Source organism: Peromyscus eremicus, chromosome 9 (genome assembly GCF_949786415.1).
Source record: "Peromyscus eremicus chromosome 9, PerEre_H2_v1, whole genome shotgun sequence".
Classification (NCBI taxonomy): domain Eukaryota; kingdom Metazoa; phylum Chordata; class Mammalia; order Rodentia; family Cricetidae; genus Peromyscus; species Peromyscus eremicus.
Genome location: NC_081425.1, coordinates 67,711,193 through 67,729,360, shown reverse-complemented (window position 1 = coordinate 67,729,360; position 18,168 = coordinate 67,711,193). Strand labels below are relative to the sequence as shown.

Genomic DNA, 18,168 nt, shown 5'->3' with positions numbered 1-18,168 from the left:
CACAGGCCGCACGGTGACGTCGGCGTGGCTCCCCGGTTCTACCAATGACAGACTCTCACTGGTGACGCTCTGCAATCTCCCAGAATGCCCTGTCCGTCTGAAGAGTTCCAGAGAGACTACAGGTCCCATGCAACCCTGCAGGCGAAGCCTGAAGTAGCATCATTGGGCCACACCAGAACGTCTGCGGGCCAGTGGCGCAATGGATAACGCGTCTGACTACGGATCAGAAGATTCCAGGTTCGACTCCTGGCTGGCTCGTTGGGACTGGTACTCCTTTATTTGCATCTCTTGCTAACGGTGACTAAGCTGCTAGTTACAAAGTTATTTTCTTTCCTCGTCTCTCAGCCGCCTTATTTCTTAAAGTATTTGTTTTTCTTCCCTCGTCTCTCAGCCGCCTTATTTCTTTCATTATCTCCTCACGCTGTTATTTTCAGGTCTTAACCTGCTTCGGATTTGCAGCCATCCTATGCTGGCGTTTCTCATTCCTCTTTTCAAAGCTGTGTCTTGTATCTGGGCAAGTGAATCTGAACGTGAAAATTCCGGTGAAATTTCGTCAATTAAGACGAGCTTTGTCTCATTACTATGCTACACTTAAAAATAGACTGTAGTAATTTAGCCACTAATTCCTCGTGATTCGGTCTCCAACACAGATGTAAATAAACATCTGCCGGCGCGCACACACCCCCCTCAGAGAAAAGGGATTCATGAGAGAGAGATTACAGTGCCCTGGAATCGTGAAGCTGCCTCGCCGCCGAGGACCAAGAAAATCTGCGTTTCCCGTTAACAGCTGGAAAAGAAGGCAGAGACGGCGACAAGGAAGGACCTAGGAAGGGAAATGGGGAACACTTACCTGAAGGCAGGAAGCCCACAGATGCCGAGGGTCCTCCAGGCCAATCTAGTGGAGGCTTTTTCTCCGCTGACGTTTCCTCTGCTTGTGTCAGAGTGCTAAACAAACAAACAAACAAACAAACAAATAAACAAAAATTTAAAAACATACCTAACCAGGACGAGGAGGCCTTGACAGAATTCAGGGACACAGGAAGGGGGAAAAATAGGGTCGGCATTTTGTCCTTGCAGTGGGAACGTTCAGGGAGAATCGGATTTGGGGTTCGGGTGTGCAGAGTTCATCTAGAGAGTGCTGTGTAAGAGAGAGTTGCATGATCTGAACCAGACAATATTTGGAAGTTTCCAGACAAGAAGTCTTGACTAGTGAGATCACCATGGGTTCTGGAGGACAGTGCTCTTAGCAACACAGGAAGGATGTGGATAGGATGTGCTCTGCGGAGCCCTGGGTAAAGTAAGACTTCTCCCCCATCCCCCTACCCAAGAAGGACAGTCAGGAAACCAGAGAACTAAGAAAATGTACCATGAGGGGTTGATGATGCTTTTGTACCACCACCACCACCCATCACCACCACACACCACCCACCACCACCACCACCACCACCAACAACAACAACAAAATCATCCACCTCCACCACCACCACCCACCACCACCACCACCAACAACAACAACAACAACAAAACCATCCACCACCACCACCAACACCTCCACCACCCACCACCCATCACCACCACCACCCACCACCACCACCATCACTCACCACCCACCACCCACCACCATCACCATCACCACCCACCACCACCCACCACCCACCACCACCATCACTCACCACCCACCACCCATCACCACCACCACCCACCACCACCACCATCACCATCACCATCACCCACCACCACCCACCACCCACCACCACCCACCACCCACCACCCATCACCACCACCCATCACCACCACCACCACCCACCACCACCACCCATCACCACCACCCATCACCACCACCCCTTTTGCTGCTCCAGGATCCCATGCAGGAAACCTATTACATTCGGTTTCATGCTTCATTAGGCTCCTATGGACTGTGACTGTCTCTCAGATGTTCTTTGTTGCCAATGATTGTTCATTTTGATGAGTGCTGGTCAGGCATGTTATAAGATGCCCGTCTGTTGGAACTTGTCTCGTGTTTTTCTCATGATTAGACTGGGAAAGAAAATCAGAAACAAGCTGTCATTCTCTCGCTCCCTCCTGCCCCCCATCTCTCTTCCTCTCTCCCTCTCTATTCCTCCTTCCCTCCATTCCTCCCTCCTTTCTTTCCCCGTTCTTGATTTTTTGAAACAGGGTTCTCCTCTGTAGCTGAGGCCGGCTTGGAATAACCCAGATTGGCCTCAGACTTTCAACAATCATCCTGCCTGGTGACATTTTCATCACACATCAAGGATACGTTCTATCAGCATGGCTTATAACTGTCGATGTTATCATCTGGTAGAGGGGATTTCTCAGGTTTCTCAACAATATACGAATTCTCCTACCAGGACAGTCATGATATCTATAGCCCTGCTACTTGGGAAGCTGAGTCTGGAAGATCTCTTGAAACCAGCCCAGACACACACTCACTAGCTCATACACACACAAATTCTCTCTCTCTCTCTCTTCTCTCTCTCTCTCTCTCTCTCTCTCTCTCTCTCTCTCTCTCTCTCTCTCTCACACACACACACACACACACACACACACACACACAGATATGATTTCTTTCCTTCACCAATGACAATTTTCCATACTATACTTTTCAGAAGGATGTCACCCTGCACGCCCCTGCCCACACCTTGGGAATGGAGAGCTACAGTTCTTCTGTAGGGGAGCGGATCTGTAGAATTTATTTGCAATTCCTCCCTCCCCGCAGATCTTTTCAGTAGGTGGATGTCTATGGGAAGTGAATGCTCTGCCCACAATCCAACCAATAAAAAAGCTGTTGGGGAGGCTTCCTTTCTCTCCGCCTCAGCTGTGCCCAGCAAACTACATCCACGGAAGACTCGGTAGGTGTTTGTTCTTGAGACGCTAAGTGTCTAGTTGTGGACCATCTGTTTTTGGGGTCTCATTCCTGATAGCAAGGTAGTGGTTGCTCCATTGGCTGTTAAAAATCCATAGGTGGGAGAGAAACAAGGAAAACTTGTGAAATACTGTTTTTTCACTAGTTAAACTAATTCTCAAGAGTATGGACATTTATGGGGCTGAATTTCTTCCATCTCTGTTGTCTTTGTTCTTCCTTAACTGGCTTTGGCCACCAATGAGCAGTCTCTGGGAACTCTGTACCACATTGCTCCTGCTTTCCTACAACCTTTTCCGATGGCACTGGGGAGGGGAAAAAGCCCATAACTACAGGTTTGTGTATAGCAAGAAGGGAAGGACTAAAAGAGAGACACAGAGCTCAGGTCAGTGAAGGTGGCCCCATGGGCAAAGCACTCACCACACAAGCCTGGTGACCCAGAACCCTTATCAAAGAGGAAAAAAAAGAATCCCCAAAGTTGCTCTCTGACGTCAGAAGCTTGCAGATCTGAGCTGTACAACAGGATGGGGCAGGGGCGGGGCGGGGCTGGGGGGGAGGGAAGGGGCTTTGCTGGGATGAAGAAGGCCAAACAGTCTAGGTAAGAAATAAGGTTGCAATGAATGTGGCCAGCCTGGTCTACGGTTTTTCAGGGCAGCCAGGGCTACACAGAGAAACTCTTGTCTCCAGAAACCAAACACCCCCCCAAAATAAATAAATACAAACAACAACAGCAACAACAACAAATAATAAATAAGATTACTTTTCCAGTAGACTCTAATGACAACAGACCAGAGCATTGGAGACTTTCGGGGAGGGGAGGGGAGGGGAGGGGAGGGGAGGGGAGGGGAGGGGAGAGAGGGGAAGGGAAGGGAGCGGGTGCCCACTCCCAGACAGCGCTCCCTCCCTTCCAGTGTTCCCGGTCTTCAGGCTTGGTTTGATTTGACTGAGTTTGTTCTTTGTTTAAACACCTCTGTCATGCTCACCCCCCCACCCACCCACCTTCACTCACCTCCGCACCAGCCTGGCCAGCAGCACTCTTCAACACCTACATAATGGCCCGTCGACCCTCCCGCTGCTCCAAATTGCTTTTTACAATCAGAGCTCTCCTCTGGCTATGAAAGTGGCGAGTTACTGAGGCAAACTAATCTGTGCCGATTTGCATTTTCTTCCTTGTCATCTCTATTATGCAGTATTAATCTGCCAAGACAAATAGAAAGCAGGAGCTGTTCTAAACATAGAAAAAGATAGAAGGCTACTCAATTAATGTATGAAGCAGAAACACAGCCAGTACCAAAAACTGTCAAGAGCAGCACCCAAAAAGGCTCTAGACCAGTTCTGTCTTATGGGTATAAAGCCCCTGAGATATTTAGAATTATTAAGAAAATCAGTACATTGCTGTCATGATTACACAACACAACCAAATAGTGCTTATCCCAAAAATTAATACAAAATTTGATATTAGAATATATATAGATATAGACAACAGGCAGACCATTCTGGAAGTCCAGCAGATACACATGGGGTGGTTGCTGGACACCTGCTAGAGTGAGGGTAGGAGAAATGTGTTTATGGCATCGTGTGATAAGACAGCCAAGATGTGGGGCCTGAACAGCATCCAGGCCAAGGCTATCCAGATCACAGCATAACGCTCCTGTTACTACCTACCATACACTGGATCAAAGCCCCAAACTACAGGGATGACCAAGAACTTCAATAAGACTTTTAAGTTTAGGATATCTGATTATCAATTACTATGATGGCCTTGCAGGCACCATGTAATATACCTGGTGACTGTTGTGGCCACTGCAGAGAGGCACTTGACTATCTATTAGAGAATCAGCCTTTGACATTCAGGAAGCCAGTCTCCATGAAATGCCAGCATCCATGTGTGTCTTTTTTTTTTTTTTCTTTGAGACAGGGTTTCTCTGTGTAGCTTTGCACTTTTCCTGGAACTCACTCTGTAGCCCAGGCTGGCCTTGAACTCACAGAAATCCGCCTGGCTCTGCCTCCCAAGTGCTGGGATTAAAAGGCATGCGCCACCACCACCCGCGTGTGTCTATTTTTAAAGACAAACAGAACAAGCCAATTGGTTTTGGAGAACTATTATTCATGACATCAACCCCCCAGATCCAGCCAAAGATAATTTTCACCTTCAAATGTCATTGACCCTCATTTCTGGTTAGCATCTGAGGAAGTCTTGTCCCCCAAAGACCCTATAAGAATGCTGGGAGAATAAATGATGCAATAGAGTTCAGAGCATGCAAAGGGGACCAACAAATATTCCATTAATGAGTGGAGATTTAAGCTATGATTATTGCTATAGAGAGCACATTGCATTAAGGGAATTCCCACTAACATGTTCGGTCTTGGCATTTCAATAAAAACACCATGCTCCAACTTAAAAAACAACAACATCAACAAACAAACAAACAAACAAACAATGTCATTGGCCCAATGGAACCAATACTTCAGCTCCTCAAGATACCTATGTGGGGGCTGGAGAGATGGCTCAGTGGTTATGATCACTGACTGCTCTTTCTAGAAGACCTTGGTTCAATTCCTATCACCCACATGGCAGCTCAAAACTGTGTGTAAGTCCAGTACCAAGGAATCTGACACCTTCACACAGATATGCATGCAGGCAAAACAGCAATGCACATAGAATAAAAATAAATAAATTTTTTTTAAAGACACATATGTGATGAATGGAGCAGTTAATTGTCTTTCATCTGACTCACAGCACCTGACAGGTGTGGAGTCTGATGGTAGGGTCAGCTTTTGGGACAATGATTCCAAGATAAAACTAAAGACTTTCTAGCAGTGAGCTCAATGCATAGTGGCCTGCTGCTTCAATCACAAGAGAAGCATATTTGCAATCACTTCCAGCTATGACTGGTCCAATGATAGAAGCTTTATAAACACCAAAAGAACATTTCCATGCATAATACAGCCGAAGAGCTGGAGTCAAGGAATCAAAAGTAGTGTCTTGACCCTGGGGGCTGTTGGGGTCTTCTCTCCACTCTGCCTCATTTCTGCATGAACTGGGGTCCACGGCCATGGATGGGCCAGCAACGTTGGATGTGGGTTTCCACCTCTAGAAGAAAGACATGCCTGGCTACTTGCCTGCCTGCCTTTCCACTCCCTGTCACAGCTTTCCTATAAGTCTAAAGTGACTGAAATTCTCACCAACGCCACGTCCTTGTGACAGGGCATTGCTCAACAGTGTGTGAGCTCAAAAACGTTGAAAAACCATCTATCAGCCTGTACCATGTTGTATAATAAAATATTTTGAATATGGCCAATAAAAGATATATTGTCAGGGGCTAGAGAGATGGCTCAGTGGTTAAGAGCGTATACTGCTCTTTCAGAGGACCTGAGTTTGATTCCCAGCACCCATGTCAGGTGATTCACAACAATCTATAACTCTAGCTTCAGGGAAACTGATGCCACTGGCCTCCTTAAACACCTGCAACCATGAGCACATCCCCCCTGAGACACAAATACATACACATAATTAAAAACTAACTAAATAAATATTTTTTTTAAAAAAAGACATAGTGTTTTAGTTAGTGTTCCATTGCTGTGAAGAGACACCATGACCAAGGAAACTCTTATGAAAGAAAGCATTTAGTTGGGGCTGGCTTCAGAGGCTTACTCCACTACCGTCATGATGGGGTCCGTGGTGGGAGCACAGTGATTCACATGGTGCTGGAGCAGCAGCTAAGAGAAACTGGACCTGGGGTAGGCTTTGGAAACCTTTAATCCCACCCCTCAGTGACACACTTCCTCCAACAAGGCCACACCTCCTAGTCCTTCTAATCCTTCCAAATAGTTCCACTCTCTGATGATTATTCAAATATATGAGCCTATGAGGGTCATCCTTATCTAACCCACCACACATATCTACTGTGGAATAATCCTTCTCTACACTGTGAAAATGCATTGTTCTCATTGTTAATAAGTTAATTGGCCAATAGCTAGGCAGGATTTTCGGAGCAGAGAGAATGTTGGGAATAAGAAGGGCAGAGGAAGAGGGTCTTGAGCCAGACATGAAAGAAGCAACATGGAAAGTTCATAGGTGAGGTAACTGAGCCTCAGGGAAGCACATAGATTAATAGAAATGGGTTAATTTAAGTTGTAAGAGCTGGCTCAAGACAAGCCTAAGCTATCGGCCGAACATTTATAATTAATAATAAGTCTCTGAGTGGTTATTTGGGAGCGGCTGCTGAGACACAAAGAAACCCTGTTTACACATATCCTCTTTAATTTACTTCTAGAAAGCTAGCCTTGGTAGTTTTTACACACTGGGACAAAAGATTAACCAAGATAAATGCTTAGTGAGGGCTTTACTTATGCATATGGATGTTTTGTCTCCACATATATCTGCACACCAGAAGAGAGCACTGGATCTCACGGGACAATTACAGATGGTTGAGAGCCACCATGTGGTTGCTGGGGGTGGGGGGAATTGAACTCAAGACCTCTGGAAGAGCCATGGTGCTCCTAACCACTGAGCCATCCCTTCAGGCCCTCATTAAAGGCTTTTTTAAAACCACAAAGCAAGTTAGAGAACGGAGAGTGGCAATGGGTAAGTAAATCATCCATGCAGTGACATCTTAAGCAGCCATTAAAGTCAATGTTGCCAGAGAAAATTGAATAACGTGGGGAAGTGCTCACAATATTACCACTAAGTGACACAGATTACAAACTGTGCATGCAGAATGACCTCAGTTGTGTGGAGAAAGTAACGTTTTCCAATTTTTCAATGATGAGCATGTTTATATTACATTGACAACATTTCTAAAAGTTACGTATAAGCCCAGGCTCGGCTCCTGGCTGCTCTGCCTCATTCACCCTATTCCTCGCTAGGTTTTTGTGGATGTCTAACCTCTGCTGTAAATAACACGACCATCCATCCCCCTAGGCAGGCATTTATTAAGCTTTACCGCACATCAGGTGTTCTACAAAATATCGTCAGTCCTCTAGATATAACTGTGTAAGGTAAGAATTATTAATGTCCATTATACAGGTAAGAAAACAGAGATAGGTGTATCTTGAGTAAAGTGATACTTAACTGTGGAAGAGCCAGATGGAAAAGAGTCTAGTTTCTGATTCCAAGGTCGTTGCTTCCTTTTTTTTTTTTTTTTAAAGATTTATTTATTATGTATACAATGTTCTATCTGCACATACGCTTATAGGCCAGAAGAGGGCACCAGATCTCATTATAGATGGTTGTGAGCCACCATGTGGTTGCTGGGAATTGAACTCAGGACCTCTGGAAGAGCAGTCGGTGCTCTTAACTGCTGAGCCATCTCTCCAGCCCACTTCCTTTTTTTTTTAAACAACAGTATTTGTCAAAATGTGGTCCAAGAAGCCGGGTGGTGGTGGCACACACCTTTAATCCCAGCCCTCGGGAGGCAGAGGCAGGCAGATCTCAGTGAGTTTAAGGCCAGCCTGGTGTACTGTTGTAAAATATTATTTTAACTAGGCAAAGATGTGTTACATTTGTTTATGCTGCAGAATGTTACTCTGAATGCATAAAGGTGTGCTGCACTTGTTTATGCTACATTTGTTTAATCATGTAAGGATGTGTGTTTACTTATGTAAAGATGTGTTGCATCTGTTGCACCTTGCCTGCCTAAGGCACCTGATTGGTCTAATAAAGAGCTGAATGGCCAGTGGCTAAGCAGGAGAAAGGACAGGCGGGGCTGGCTGTCAGAGAGAATAAACAGGAGAAATCTAGGCTTAAGAGAAAGAACAAGAGAAGAAGGAGAAGAGAACAAGGGTCATACCCAGGGCAAGAGGCCAGGCAGATGCCAGCCAGACTTACAGAAGCAATAAAAGTAAAATCTACAGAAGTAAGAAAGGTAACAAGCCCTGAGGCAAAAAGTTGATAAGGAGAAACAGGTTGATTTAAGTTAAAAGAACTAACAATAAACAAGCCTAAGTGAGGCCAAGCATTCCAAACTAATAGTAAGTCTCTGTGTCATGATTTGGGAGCTGGTTGGTGGCTTAAAGGAAAAGGCCTGGTGCAGTCTACAAGGGGAGTTCCAGGACAGCCAGGACTGTTACACAGAGAAACCCTGTCTCAAAAAACAAACAAAAAACAAAACAGTGATCCAGGAACAAAAATGTACCTAAGGATCTCCTTTGTTAATGGAGACCAGATTTCCTTTAATGTCGCCACAGAGAGAAGAACCAGCTCCTTTGATTAAGCTAGACATCTGAGTGATTTGTTAAACTATGAAGCAATGTCACCAAAGCTAAATAAATAAATAAAAATAAAAGCCAGGCATCAGGCACAGTGGTCCACGCCTTTAATCCCAGCACTCGGGAAGCACAGGCAGGCGGGTCTACACAGTGACTTCCAGGACAGCCAGGGCTACACAGAGAAACCCTGTCTTGGAAAATAATAATAATAATAAATAATAATAATAATAATAATAATAATAATAATAATAATACTTTCAGTACATCAGCAGCACTTTCGACATCCTGGATTTTGTGGACCAAGAACTTCTGGATGCTGCTGGCATGGCGATGCACGCTTTGTTCTCTGTCCCCCCAGGAGTGATGTCAGGCACTGGTCTTTGGTCCTTTGAGTAGTCTGCATACCCTGATGTCTATGACTCGGTGCTTACCAGTTATGGGTCTAACTGGTGCCACATGAACTTCTTGGTTCTCTTATTGACAATTAGACTTCACAAGAGGTCTCATGACAACCACAATGCCAAAATGGCAACCATCTCTCTGGGTAGCAATAGGAAGAAGGCACAATGGGCTTTTTTTAAAACATGGGGGGGGGGATTAATAAGAGGCTGGAGGGATGATAGAGTGGTTAAGAGCACTTGTTACTTTTGCAGAGGACCCAGGTTCTGCAACCACATGCGGTCTGTAGCTGTTTCCCCGGGTGGAGGGTGGGGTGTCTGCTGCCCTCTTCTGGCCTCCTCCAGCACTGCATGCACATGGCGCACAGACATAGCGGCAGGCAAAATACCCATATGCGTAAAGTAAAAATAAACACAGATAAAAGAGAAATGAATTAATAAACACATCTTAGTTACTTTGTTTTTTTAAGTCAGGGTTTTGCTATGTAGTGATGGCTGACCTGAAACTAAGTATGTAGCAAAGTTGGCCTTTGACTTTTGATGATCGTCTGGCCTCTGCCTCCCAAGTGCTGGGATTACAGGTGTGAACCTCCATGTCCAGCCTACAAATATTTTTAAATGTTCTCAGTGTTGTTGTTGTTGTTGTTGTTATGGTGGTGATGGTGGTGTGTGTGTATGCTTGTGTGAGCTTCTTGTTTATGTTTGTTTGAATTAGGATTGAAACTATGTAACCCCGCCTGGCTCACCCTCCTGAGTGCTAGAAGTAAGCCTGGCTCAGTTTTAATGTGGGGAATGTCTATTGATAAAATGTATGAGAATGAGATGATGGCTCATGCCTGTAACCCCAGAATTTAGTAGGCGGAGGCAGGAGGATTACTACAAATTCAAGACTAGCTTAGACTATACAGAGAGACACTGTCATGAGCAGAAACAAAAAGGAAAAGTATCAGGGACCTAATAAACTTTAAAGCCTTGGGTTTGTTATCTAGTTTGTTTATGTGTATAAGTGTTGTGCCTGCATTGTGTATGTGTACCATGTGTGTGCCTGGTACTCTCGGAGGCCGGAAAAGGGCATCAGGTCCCCTGGAACTGGAGTTACAGACAGTAAGCTGTCATGTGGGTGCTGGGAATTGAACCTGGATCTTTTGCAAGAGCAACAAGTGTTCTTAACTGCTGAGCCATGTCTCCAGCCCCTTGGAGCCTTGTTTAATGGAAAGGGATTTTAACCAGGCTTTGTTCTGGCCCCAGTGTGATTACAGCTACTTTTCCAGTGACCCTAACTCACTGTCCCTTTCAAATTTAGGATTAAATGAAAACCAGAACCCTGAGTGATGATGTTTAATATGCTGAGTTGGCTAACGTGTAATACAAAAATGTACAGATTTAGCTATGACAAGTGCAGCCTGCTTCCTTTGCTTTCTTTACATATTAAATTTATTCTGTGCCGGGCGGTGGTGGCGCACGCCTTTAATCCCAGCACTCCAGAGGCAGAGCCAGGCGGATCTCTGTGAGTTCGAGGCCAGCCTGGGCTACCAAGTGAGTTCCAGGAAAGGCGCAAAGCTACACAGAGAAACCCTGTCTCGAAAAACAAAAAACAAAAAAAAAAAAAAAAAAAATTTATTCTGTGACAACTTGGTCCACGAATACAGTATACCTAGATCATATCCAACCTTCATCTTCCCTCCCAATCTCCCTGGACCCCTGAATTCACCCCCCTCCCACCCTCATTTTTTTAAAGAGCCCATTGAGTCCAATTAGTGGCTCCTGCACGCTCATGGGTGTGGGGCCATCCATTATAGGATGGGTAATGTACCAGCAACCACATCCCCAAAGAAAAATCACCCCCTACCCCAGGCAGTCATCAATTACCAATAGCTCCTTAGCTAGGGGTGGGGCTCATGAACCCCTCTGTCATGCATGCTGGAATGTTGGCTGGTGTGACCTTGTGCAGGTCTTGTGTAGGTAACCAAAGCTCAGGAGCCATGTCCTATCATGACAGCATTTCACAGCACGCCTCCATCTTTGCTGCTGTTCTTTTGTTTTGTTTTTTCTCTGTGTACCCTGGCTGTCCTGGATCTCACTCTGGAGACCAGGCTGTCCTCGAACTCACAGAGATCCACCTGCCTCTGCCTCCCGAGTGCTGGGATTAAAGGCGTGCGCCACCACCCAGCATCCATCTTGTTTTCTTTCTGACGCTCTTCCTCAGGGTACCTGTGTGTGGAGGTGGGTGACAGGGAGGTGGGTGACAGGGAGGTGGGTGGGTGACAGGGAGGTGGGTGACAGGGAGGTGGGTGGGTGACAGGGAGGTGGGTGACAGGGAGGTGGGTGACGACAGGGAGGTGGGTGACAGGGAGGTGGGTGACGACAGGGAGGTGGGTGACAGGGAGGTGGGTGACAGGGAGGTGGGTGACAGGGAGGTGGGTGACAGGCTGAACACTCAGCAGTCATTTCTTCTGAGCGCTTTGACCCTCGGGAGTCAACACTGGGACAGAAAGGCGTCTGTGACCAAGGCTGAAAGCAGTGCTAATGGACTGGATGCCTGTGTACGAATGATAAAGTCCCTCTGCCCCTCTGGCTCTCGCGGGATCCTCGGTACTGGCGGGTGGGAGCCTGGAACCTTCAGCCCATATTCCCTGGGGTTCTGAAGTCCCAGGAAGGGGAAGTTGTAAGTCCTTTCCTGGTAATTCCCGCAGAACCCTGCACTTCATGGTCCTCTTCTGGTCCTTCATACAGTGTGTGAGGAGCAGCCCTTCCCTTACCGCTTCTACTGGCCCCACCCCCAACCCAGCCCCAGCTTAGTTTTACCGCTTGGTGCTAATACCAGAAAGCCTTTCTATTCTGCTCTCCGGTCTCCCTCTTTCTTTCCCTCTGTCTTCCCATCCTTCTCTCTCACCTCTCCTTTCTCCTTCCGTTCTTCCTTTTTTTTTTTGGGGGGGGGGGGTGCCTTTCCTGGAACTCACTTTGTAGCCCAGGCTGGCCTTGAACTCACAGAGATCTGCCAGCCTCTGTCTCTCGAGTGCTGGGATTAAAGACCTGCGCCCGGCTCCGTTCTTCCTTCTTTTTATTTGAGTGTCTCTGCATACAGCCCTGCTGAACTCCAAACTCACGATCCTCCTGCCCCAGGCTCCCAAATGCTAGGATTACAGCGTGAGCCACCAGGCCTGGCAACTGCAGCCGTTTGAATCCTAGCTACCATGCTCGCCCCAGAGTGAGTCTGTGTGTTTTCCAAGCTGACTATAAACCGCAGAGGCCTTAGAGCGGCATGTGGAACTGTGCAGACACACCCAGCCCAGAAATTCTCCTGCCTCTTTGATAGTAGCTTAAGATAACCAGGTACATTCTAGATAGGACGAAATCCCTTTTGTCCTAACCCACTAAAAAATGCCTCTCCTTCAGACTCAAACTGTGAAGATCTAGTTGGGCTTCCTGGTTCTGGACCACACTTTTGTCGTTAAATCCCCAAATAAACTGCATTTTGTGCAATTCTATATCTCACCCAGAATGTAAAAGGAAACCTACTTGTTTCCTAAAACCCCTCTGAGGTCCCTCGGGATTGATGCTGCAGTGTCTTCCTGGGTGCCCAGAAAGCCTGCTCACCGTTGAAGATGACCAGGCTGGCCTCTAGGGGGCGATGTTTTCCTACCTTTGGTGGCTGGGAATGCTGCAGGGCTAGGCTTCAAATTCAACCTTCCTTGAGAACGCCTATATTATGTGTCTAAAACCCTGAGTTTTCTTACCAGTGTGATCTTACTCCACTTTCTGGAGGTGATTTCCTTCACTTAACAGACGGGCAGGAGGCGAATAAAGGGAGCTAGGACCACCGCAGAGTGGAAGGGAAACAGTAACGCCTTCTGAACAGTGTGAGGAGAGGGTAGCCAAAACACCAAACCTTAGCTGTTCACCTTGCCTGCGAAGTCCCTTTTGTTATTCCGCCGCCGCAGCACCAAATGCGCAAAGCATGGAAGGACTGACAGGAAGCAAAGAGTGTTTCCTTCAGGGGTAGGCACGCCTTCTGTTCCTCTTCTTTTTCTGAAAGGTTTTTGTTTTGTTTTGTTTTTTTTCTACAAAACTGAATTCATGTCTGGCATGGTGGCATACACTCTTAATCCCAGCACTTGGGAGGTAGGAAGATCTCAGTGAGTCTACACAGAGAATTCCAGGCCAGCTAGAGCTACATTGTGAGACCCTGTCTCAAACACACACACACACACACACACACACACACACACACACACACAACGCCCCCCCCAAAAAAAACAACAACCATATTCATACACTTGGTAATTATTTTTCCGTAAAATAAATGAACACATTAATTTATAATACTCCCCAAAAGCAAAAGGCAGGGGCTGGGGAGACAACTTAGCCAGTAAAAGCACTTGACGTACAAGTGTGTGAGTTCAAATTTGCAGCACCCAAATCAAGAAGATGGATGTGGAGCTGGAGAAATGACTCAGCAGTTAAAAGCACAGACAGCTAGCTCTTCCAGAGGCCCAGAGTTCAGTTCCTAGCACCATATTAGGTAGTTCCTTGGGATAGACACCCTCTTTTGACCTCCATGGGTACCAGGCACATACGTATTGTACAGGCATACATGCAAACAAAACACTCATACCCATAAAATAAAATAAATAAATCTAAAATTTTTTTTTTTTTTTTTTTTTTTTTGGTGAGACAGTCCTGGCTGTCCTAGAACTCACTTAAAGGCGAGCACCACCTGGGGGAAAAAAAAAATTAAAAAAGAATAAAGAAAGGCAATTGGGCAAGATACATATGAAATGATATTCAACAAAACATTCTGTAATAGGGTGAACTGGAAGCAATCTAAATAAACATTTATCATGATGGGAATGGTTAAATTATAAAACAGACACACTTGGTTAGCATTAGATAATAGTTAGGCATGTTTGCAGAGAAGTATGGCACTATATGTGCCCAATCACTCCAGTTATTCTGGGGAGAAGGGTGTAATGGGTGTAAGGAATGCTATCAGGTGTGCCTCCATCTTTTTTTTTTTTTTAAGATTTTTTTTTTATTTATTATGTATACAGTGTTCTGCCTGCATATATGCCTACACACCAGAAGAAGGCACCAGATCTCATTACAGATGGTTGTGAGCCACCATGTGGTTGCTGGGAATTGAACTCAGAACCTCTGGAAGAGCAGCCAGTGTTCTTAACCTCTGAGCCATCTCTCCAACCCATCTTTCTTACCATATACACTTGTGAGGTTTGTTGTTGTTGTTGTTTTTTTTTCCTTTACCACGCCTCTTCTTTTTAAGCAGAACTTGCTATGTAGCCAAGGACAACCTTGAATTTTCTTTTCTTCTTCTTCTTCTTCTTCTTCTTCTTCTTCTTCTTCTTCTTCTTCTTCTTCTTCTTTGTTTTGTTTTGTTTTGTTTCTAGAGACAGGCTGTCACTATGTCTTGGAGTCCTGGGACTATGTAGACCAGGCTGTCCTGGAACTCACAAAGCTCTGCCTGCCTCTGCCTCCTGAGTAGTGCTGGGATTAAAGGTGTGGACCACACCTGGCTACAATCTTGATTTTCTGACCCTGACAGGCGAATGTCTATGCAGCAGGATGACAGATATGCACTACCACACTGGCTTTATGTGGATTGACAGGAACCAAAATCAGGTATTCACTTTCCCTGCTGGGCTGTCTCCACAGTCCACCACACCCAGTTTACACAGTGCTGGGGTTGAACCCAGGGCCTTACTCATGCTAGACGAGAACAGTCTACCAAGTGACCTCCCCAGTAGAGGTTAAAAAAAAAGATAGTTTGCCAGGGCAGGCAAGATCTTTAGTACCTAAGCCTGATGGCCTGTGAGAGCCTCAGGTCCATATGGTGGAAGGAAACAACCAGCTCCCCATGAGTTATCCTCTGACTCCCACATTCACACACACACATTCACACTCACACTCATTGTCCACGTGCGCGCACGCGAGTGTGTACACACACACACACACACACACACACTCAATGAAAAAAAAATTAAAAACCAGCTCAACAAAACGGTCTCAGGTAAATGCTTGATTTTCTGTGAGACCTCTGAAACAGAAGGAACCATTCACTGTTTATCTTCACGCCCCTTTGGAACAGGGCGGGAAACACATTGCTGTGGACGCTTTTCTCAAAGACCAGCACTCCAAAGCCTCCGGTGAAGCTATGGGGTGTCTTTCTCAAATTTTGGTCACACAAGTGAAAGCCTGCCCACTCCTCTCTTTTGACCTCTCCTTCCTTTTTTCTTAGTTGCTTTTTCCAAAATCCTATCCCAACAGAGTCTAGATCAAATCTGCCCTCCTCCAGAGACTCTACCTCACACGTCCAGACTCACAGCGTTTGGCTCACAGGCACATTGGTCCACACTCTGTGTTGCTTCCCATTTGAAAGCTGTTGTGTGTCTGCTAATGTTGGTCTTCTGAGTGTTATATATTTTTTAAGTAATCTCGGTACGTAGCTCAGGCTGATTTTGAACAATCTAGGTTGGCCTCAAACTCAACAGCCCCCTGCCTGCACCTCCCTGGTACTGGCATTATAAGCATGCACCACTACGCCCAAGCTTTCTTTTATCCCCAAGATTATTTTATTTTTATTTATGCGTGCGTGTGTATGTGTGGTGTGTGTGTGTTTGAGTAAGTGTATGCCATGCGTATTTGTGTGCCCATGGAGGTAAGAAGAGGGCATCAGATCCCCTGCAGCTGGAGTTATAGGTAGCTATGAGTTTCCCAGTGTGAATGCTGGGTATCTGCAAGAGCGTTGAGCACTCTTACCCACTAAGCATCTCTCTGGCACAACCATTTCTTTTTAAGTTATCATCCTTATTTCTTTTTTAAAAAAGGTTTATTTATTTATTATGTATACAATGTTCTGTCTGCATATATTCCTACACCCCAGAAGAGGACACCCAGATCTCTTTATAAATGATTATGAGCCACCATGTAGGTGCTGAGAATTGAACTCAGGACCTCTGGAAGAGCTGCCAGTGCTCTTAACCTCTGAACTTTCTCTCCAGTCCCATCCTTATTCCCCACCTCACCACCACCACCACCCCCGCTGCCGCCCCCCCTCCCCCCCCCCCCCCCCCCCCCCGGAGCTGAGGACTGAACCCAGGGCCTTGTGCTTGCTAGGCAATCGCTCTACCACTGAGCTAAATCCCCAACCCCAGCCATCCTTATTATTTCAAATACCAAGATCTAATTAAATAAGGAAGCCTCATGCTGTCAGACATAGCAGGAAGAACTACTGTGTAGTTTTTGAAGTTTATTTCCAGATGCTTCTAACTACCTAGAGAAAGTGTGTTTAGGGGGTTTTGTTTTGTTTTGTTCTTTGAAGATTTACTTTTATTTTTTATTTATATGTATGTGTTCTTGTGTGAGTGTCAGCACATGCCCTAAAAGGTCAGAAAAGAGCATTGGGTCTCCTGGAGCTAGAGTTAGGGAACTCCAGTCCTCTGGAAGGATGCCCACCTTTCCAGCCCCAACAAAGTGTGCTGTGCTGTTGTTTGTTTGTTTTGTCTGTTTGTTTGTTTGTTTTGAGACAGGGTCTCAGTGTATAGCTCCAACTGGCATGGAACTCACAACGATCCAGTCTCTGACTCCAAAAGCTGGAATTAAAGGTGTTTACCATCATGGTAGGTGCAAGAAAATGCTTTCATACATTAGAGAAATCCAGCTGGGCACGGTGGTGCACAACTTTAATCCTACACAAGGGAGGTAAAAGCCGGAGGATCTCTGTGAGTTCAAGGCCAGCCTGGTCTACAGAGCAAGTTCCAGGTCAGCCAGAGCTGCATAGTGAGATGCTGTCTCAAAAACAAAAGAAGCAGAGTCAGGATTGCTGGCAAGTTCAAGGCTAGCCTGATCACATAATGAGACTTATTTCAAAAGAAAGAAAGAAAGAAAGAAAGAAAGAAAGAAAGAAAGAAAGAAAGAAAGGAGGGAGGGAGGGAGGGAGGGAAGGAGGGAAAGGAAGGAGGGAAAGGAAGGAAGGAAGGAAGGAAGAGAAAAAAAAAGAAAGGTCTAGAGAGATGGCTCAGAAGTTGAGAGCACTTGCTGTTCTTCCAGAGGACCCAGGCCCTGTTCCCAGCACCCACATGACTGCTCACATCCATCTGTAACTCCAGTTCCAGGGTATCTGATCCCTTCTGGCCTCCACAGGCACTGGCCACGGATGTGGTGCACAGGTATGCTGTGTATGCCAGCAAAATGAAAACAAGCTTCTGTCCTCCACCAAAGAATACCCTCCCCCCAAAAAAGCCGGTTGCAGCTTGGTGGTAGGGTGCTTCCTGAGCATGCACAGTGGGGAGGAGGGGGAGGAAGATGAAAAGAAAAAGACCAGGAGAAAAGTTAACCAGAAGTGCATACCTGTAATTCCAGCACATAGCAGAGGCATGAGGATTGAACTGAAGGTTGCCCTGGGCTACACAGTGCGACCTTGTTACATTAAACATATGAAGAAATAGGAGGAGAGCACACATGCACACAACCCAGGCTCTAGGAGCTGAGGCAGGAGGACCATGAATCTGAGGCCAGCCTTGGCCACATAACATTATTTTAAAAAAGAAATGAATGGCCGGGCGGTGGTGGCGCACGCCTTTAATCCCAGCACTCGGGAGGCAGAGGCAGGCGGATCTCTGTGAGTTCGAGGCCAGCCTGGTCTCCAAAGCGAGTTCCAGGAAA

The 18,168-nt window shown here is 46.1% G+C and overlaps 1 non-coding gene and 1 pseudogene across 1 annotated transcript; both read left to right on the top strand.

Moving 5' to 3' along the window:
- Positions 1–185: 185 nt before the first annotated feature.
- On the top strand, positions 186–258 carry Trnar-acg (transfer RNA arginine (anticodon ACG)). Its single transcript has one exon. It is a non-coding gene; the product is annotated as a tRNA-Arg (tRNA).
- A 4,023-nt stretch (positions 259–4,281) lies between these two features.
- On the top strand, positions 4,282–6,086 carry LOC131918981 (mRNA export factor-like; annotated as a pseudogene).
- The last annotated feature ends 12,082 nt before the right edge of the window (positions 6,087–18,168 follow it).